This window comes from Quercus suber, unplaced genomic scaffold, assembly GCF_002906115.3.
Source record: "Quercus suber isolate HL8 unplaced genomic scaffold, Cork oak 2.0 scaffold_326, whole genome shotgun sequence".
NCBI classification, from domain to species: domain Eukaryota; kingdom Viridiplantae; phylum Streptophyta; class Magnoliopsida; order Fagales; family Fagaceae; genus Quercus; species Quercus suber.
The window spans coordinates 138,137-144,836 of NW_027069779.1; the positions used below are offsets into that span (position 1 = coordinate 138,137).

General features: G+C 32.0%; 1 non-coding gene across 1 annotated transcript; it reads right to left on the reverse strand.

The window, feature by feature from the left end:
* Positions 1–4,794: 4,794 nt before the first annotated feature.
* Positions 4,795–6,056, reverse strand: LOC112037067 (uncharacterized). Its single transcript, XR_010632868.1, has 2 exons — positions 5,762–6,056; positions 4,795–4,890 (listed from the first exon to the last, which is right to left on the reverse strand). It is a non-coding gene; the product is annotated as an uncharacterized LOC112037067 (transcript).
* Positions 6,057–6,700: the final 644 nt, after the last annotated feature.

Here is a 6,700-nt window from a genome sequence, read left to right on the forward strand (position 1 = left end):
AAAAAGAGAGGAAAATGAAATTAAGAGGAAATAAAATATTTGTTTTTCAAGAAATTATTTCTTATATTTAGAAACCAAATGAAATAATTTCTTTTGATTTTTTGTTTAAAATTTTAAATTAAAACAAATAAAAAACTATGCTGTTTTGGGCACTTAAGAGAAATGTAGGAAGGACTGAATTGACAATAAAAGTTGAGGAAAAAAAAAAAAAAACCTTGGATAAAATTGAAGACATCCCAAAATTTCATTAAATTTCAAAAAAATCATACCAAAAAATAACAAAACTCCTCTCAGTCCCATGTGATAGTGTTGTACTGTTGTGCATGTTAGTATCTTAATAAGAAGCATTCTTATCCCTGCCTACTATCTTCTCGAAAATACAAAGCGCATCGCTCTCACACTCGTTAGGAAAGTAAGTTATTTGCCAACGAGTGTTGTGTTAGTATATAATAGTGATAGGTGATCACATCATAATATGGTGCACCCTTACGAGTCCAAATCTTCTGTCTCACTTTTCCTGCTCCACTTTATATTCTACCAATAAATACTTGCCACGTGTTCACCTAATTAATTAAATACTATCATTATTGACTTATTAATACTACAGTTATTAATTAATAGTAGTATTTAATTAATTAGGTAAACACGTGGCAAATATTTATTGATGGAGTATAGAGTAGAGTAAGGAAAGTGAGACAGAAGATTTGGATTCCACCCTTACCTATATAAAACACCCACTTGGTGGATGGTGTTACTTCACCAATCAATAGCAGAGAATTAATTAAGCGTTAGAATTAGTTATTTATAGAAGTGATGCGTCTTTTAGATAAGATACAACTCTTGGTAAATAGACATATCTCTTCCCAAGATACACAAAGAGTCTATAAATACCGGGACTCCTCATTCACTCTGTCTGTATTGGTGATTCTCAGTCTAACAACATTACCATACACAACAAAGGACTAATGGTGGTATCAGAGCCAAGTTTCAGAGAGAAAAAACACACCACCACCACCACCACAACAACGACCATCACCCTTACCCACAACTTATAATCATTCTATCGAATTGTTGAAATTAATTTTTCAAACAATTCATAGACAGGTATTAGGTTTAGTGACTTTAGTGTCTTATAATAATTATCATCAAAACATTACCTATCCTGATGAACCATTGTTTTGTATGAGAATTGGCGGTTTACCATTCATCGTTGATATTCATCAAGTACATGAAAATTTTGTTCTTCAAGAAAAATATTGGGATTCTTATACTGAACAAGAAAAGATACAAGAAGAAACACTGAATCCACAGGAATCTGAGATCAACGGTTTGGAAATTGAAGAGCAAGAAAATACCCATTTTTGGATCTGGAACATTTAGATCGACTTTATTTCAATATTGTAGTAACCCCATCTGAAATTTCAAATTTGGTTGAGAAAACTGTAAATATTTAGAGAAGTTGATGCCAAAGATTCAAAAAGAAACTGTTGAAAAAGACACCGTTTCATGTTCTCCTAATTTAGATCTAAACAAATCATTGAGTGATTTTATCTTGGACGAGTCTGCAACGTTGACTCCAAAGCAATCTGAAACTATAGCATACAACTCCATCTCCAATCCTAATCCTAATCAACTTCTTATTGAATCCAAGTTAGGCCCATGTGTTAGACAAACTGCCAGAAAAACTATAAGACCTCAAACTCCACTTGCTAGCCCACTTCGTAAAGCCTTAAAGAGTTGGAGTTCATCAAGAAGTGAAACAAGTCCAAATACAAGTCCTAGTTAGATTCCAATTTGTGATACTTATCCTGAGTCTCCTAACTTCAAGCAAGCATTGGTGGATTCATAGGGAAAACAAGTCAAAGGCATTCCTAATCCTCATTACCAAAGAAAAAGGGATTTTAGTAAATTTGAGAGAGGAGAGTCATCCAGGTCTATAAGACAAAGATGCAATTTGAGTTCCCCACAATACAAGGAAATGTATGTAGAATCATTTAGAGGATATCTGTGGCAAAACCCGAGAAAAGCATATTGGAAGGGATACAAGAATGACTATAAGCGTCGTTATATGTAATAGTTTAATTACTTCCTTTTAAATAGTCTATTTTATTATCCTTTTTAATTTTATTTTCCAATTTTGTGTGTTTATATTTAACGACAACAATATAAGTATTTTTATTGTACCTAATTTGCTTATATAATAAAGAGTTTGATATGTTTATTAATTCTGTTTTGTTATTGCATTAAACACATTTTAAATATATTTCTTGGGTGCTATATTTACTTTGCAATGACAATTAAAACCTCATTTGATTCTAATCGTATTGAAATCTTAATGGCATTAAATTCCGATCATGGAAGCGTCATATGAAATATTTATTGACGCATGAGAGGACTTTATAAGTTTATATACATTGTCAACAATGAAGCCTTTACCAATAAATAAAAATGACAATGAGGGAATTAAAGCCAGAGATAATTGGGAAGTGGATGACTCACTTGCTAAAGCTTCTATGTTACACCATATGAAAGACAATATAACACCTTTATTTGAAGATAAAGAAACTGCTGAGGAATTGATGGTAGCATTAGAAGCTAAGTATGGACCAAGATTTGACACACACGTACAATTATTATTGGATAAATTTAATAATACACGAATGAATGAAGGTGATTACATAGGTGATCATATTAATACCATGGAACTTTTAGCCAAAGAATTGGCTGATGTAGATGATTTTGTGTTGAACAAGAGGCAAGTAACAACCATTTTTAATAGTCTTCCACCATCTTGGGATCATATAGTTACCACACTTACACATAGTGGTAAAGAAGTCACTATGATATCATTACCTATTTTGTTAGCACTTGAAGAAGAATGAATGAAAGAAGAAAGACTGAAAATCAAAATCACAATTTGTTGATGACTTAAACAGTTCCTAAATCAAGACCCCCTAAGTGAGAATAGAAAAATACATCATTTCCATATAAGAAAAGAAAATTTCAAAGACAATGGCCAAATAAGCAAAGAAATAATGGAAGACCAAAAAATGCTTGTTATCGTTGTGGAAGATTTGGACATATTAGGAAAAATTGTCCTTATTATAATAATAATAATTGTGAGAGACCACGCTTCTTTTGAGGGAAGGGGTGCCCTCAAAAAAGAGATTTGGGCACCTTTCTTTTTGGGTAAGTGGTGTGGAGTTGCCACTTATTTTTTATACAAAAAAATAAAAAAAAATAAATATAATTACACGTTTGAAATACTTCAAATGTCATTGATTGAATAAAAAATTAAAAAACAATTTGGTAGACTAACCTTACAAGTCTTTGGTCCTAGTTACAATCTATGCAAAAGTTACAAAGCTTTGGTCCTAGTTACATTATACCAAAATTAAAGACAAAACACTAGTCTACCTATCCAAAATCCTAAGTTCGGGGGTTAGGTTACAGAATGGGAAAGTGTTAGGCACCTATCTAGCCCAATCAAAGTCTGGTCTTCTAGACTCTAATGACCATTATATACCCTTTTTGTATGATGTTGAATGATATGTTATAATACATGACAAACACTTGACAAAAATAAATTTAAACAAATTTGCCTTATGAAAGCATATTGGAAGGGATACAAGAATGACTATAAGCGTCGTTATATGTAATAGTTTAATTACTTCCTTTTAAATAGTCTATTTTATTATCCTTTTTAATTTTATTTTCCAATTTTGTGTGTTTATATTTAACGACAACAATATAAGTATTTTTATTGTACCTAATTTGCTTATATAATAAAGAGTTTGATATGTTTATTAATTCTGTTTTGTTATTGCATTAAACACATTTTAAATATATTTCTTGGGTGCTATATTTACTTTGCAATGACAATTAAAACCTCATTTGATTCTAATCGTATTGAAATCTTAGTGGCATTAAATTCCGATCATGGAAGCGTCATATGAAATATTTAGAGGCTGTTTGGTTAGCTTGTTTCCATGACTCAATTTTCTGTTTTCATAACTCAATTCTTAAAAATGGTGGGACCCATAGCAAATACTTGTTTGGCTGCATAATTTTTTGTTTTCATAATTCTGTTTTCATTTCTCAATTCTCAACTTTTTGAGTTATGAGTTGTGGAAATTGAAAACAACTTTTGGCTGTTTTCAGTTTTCAATTCTCTGTTTTCAATGGCATACTTGTAATAAGATTTACAACCTGGTCCCACCGTCAGATTTTTGCTACCTCTTTTTCTTCTTTTCTCTTTTTTTATTTTCTTTTCCTTTTGTCTTTCACAGGTCTGGACACTGCTCCTCTTCTTCTTCATCTTCTTCTTCTTTTCTTTTCTTTTCTTTACTTCTCCCTTTCTGAGTTTGGTTTTTTTTTCTTCTTCTTTTCTTTTCCATTCTCCTTTCTTTTCTTTTTTCTTTTCTTTTCTTTTCACGTTGGTTTTTGGGTTTGGTTTCCTGGGCTTGGGTTCTTCTTTTTTTTCTTTTTTTTTTCTTTTTTTCTTCTTTTCTTTCCTTTTCACTGGGTTTCCATTCTTTTTTTTTTCTTCTTCTTTCACTGGGTTTGGTCTTCAGTTCATCCCCCCCCTTTTTTTTTTCCTTTTCCTGGGTTCGGTCTCCCCGGTGTTCATTCTCTTTTTCTTTTTCTTTTTTCCTTTTCCTGGGTTCGGTCTCCCCAGTGTTCTTCCCCTTTTTTTTTTTTTTTATCCAATCTTTCTTACGGGGCACAAATACCGATATACGGTGTCCTCCGAATCAATGACAAATTGGTCTCTATCATCACCAGGATTTCTCCTTTTATTACCGCCATTGTCAGAATGGTCGGATTGAGAATGGGTCCGCTTCCCATAATTATTCCTCTGGCCGGCCATTAGAATAACTGAATTGATATCTGTTGCCAAATCAAAAAAACAAACAAGTCAGAAAAGATCAAAAAGAAAAACTCAAGGACCTTCAAGCAAGATTAATCTTTTATATCTATTCTAATGCAGTTTCTTGCTTTTAAATATGAAATTTTGATGGGTATGGTAGCAGATCAAAAGCACCCATATGCTTTTCATTCATCATCACTTTTTATAACAATAACAACAACAAACCAGCTTGTTTATATAAAGTGATTGTACTAGTGCTTACTCCTTCAGTCTCTATTGTAACTACAAAGCAAACAATTTCAGCCTTGAATACTATCAAACCTAAGCTTTACAACAAAAAGAAAGCTTATTTTCTAAATGACACTTTAATTTTGTACATTGAATGAGAAATTACTACTAATACAGATTCAATCGTAGATGATTTCCGAAATTTAATCGAACCCATTTCAATAAATAATTGATTTTTAATGTATCGAGAAACTTAACTAACCAATTATTTTGTCTAAGTCCCAAATCTTTAATTTATTTTTCGTCCTTAAATTCCAAAAAATAAAAAATAAAATTTGGTTCTTTGAACCCCAAAGCTGAAATTCTGATTCAGATGGAAAACAACAATCTCTCAAAATCAAAATCCAAAGAAAAAACCAAACTCTCAAAGAAAACCTTTTTCGTCAACGCCAAGGTCAAGCAAGCTCAACCCAGTAACAACTAAGACCGTTAAGTAACAGAAAAAACCGCCATGAATACGTAATTACTGTCAATTAAAACGTAGATCTGAGCAAATAAGTTCCACCCAAACCCTAATTCCCTAACCTCCAAAAAAAAAGGTGGGTATGATCGTAAATTAGAGGAAGATTGAGGGGTAGAGTTTGAAACTGTAGGGAAATCTACCTTAGATTTGGGTATGGCAACGTGTGAAGAACAGGTCTGAGAGTTGGTGACGATGATTGAGTTTGCGCGAACTCGAAAGCCGTAAGCGTGAGCGAAGAAATTCTTGTACGAGAGCTCTCTCTCTCTCTCTCTCTCTCTCTCTCTCTCTCTGCGTCTCTCTGCGTTTTGGATTTCTATTTCTAGGGTTTTGACCTGACCACGCTATTTTATGTTTGGTGAGTATTAGATTTTGCTCCCTATAGATTCCGCAAATTACTTACTAGTCCTTTCTTTAACCTTTTCTTCTGCACCAAGTCTGGGCATTAAAAAAAACACACTTTTTTTTCTGTCGGTTTAATTTTTTTTTTTTTTTTTTAAGAGTTAAGTGTGTGTTTGGATACCATTTATTTTGCTAAAAATTAAAAATTTATTATCAAAAATAGTATAGCAAAATATTTTTTATTGCTACATATTACTGTTCATCTGTTTTTAGCACTTGGCTAGTCCATGAACAGTGCCATGGACTAGCCAAAAAACGCAACTTACACAAACGCAAATACAATAAGTTCTACATAATGGTGCATTTAGATACCACTTATTTTGTTAAAAACTGAAAACAATAAAAAAAAATAATAAAAAAGTTATTGTTCACGTGTGAGTTACTGTTCATTTGCCTTATTGCACTATTCATGTCCTATGAACAGTGCAAAAAGCGCTGGTAAAAAAAAAAAAAAGACAAAAATGCGTCTGCGTTAAAACACAGACACAATCCAAACGCCTTCTAAATGTCTGTTTGAATAGCTTATTTTTTACCAACTTATTTTACTATTTAGCTTATTTTTGCTACTATTCATAGCTCCACTGCATTTTTTGGTACTATTTATGAGTCCTACTATATTATTTCAATTAACTTTTACCTTTATCTACATTAATTTCAGGAAAAAAAAATTTTCAGTTTCA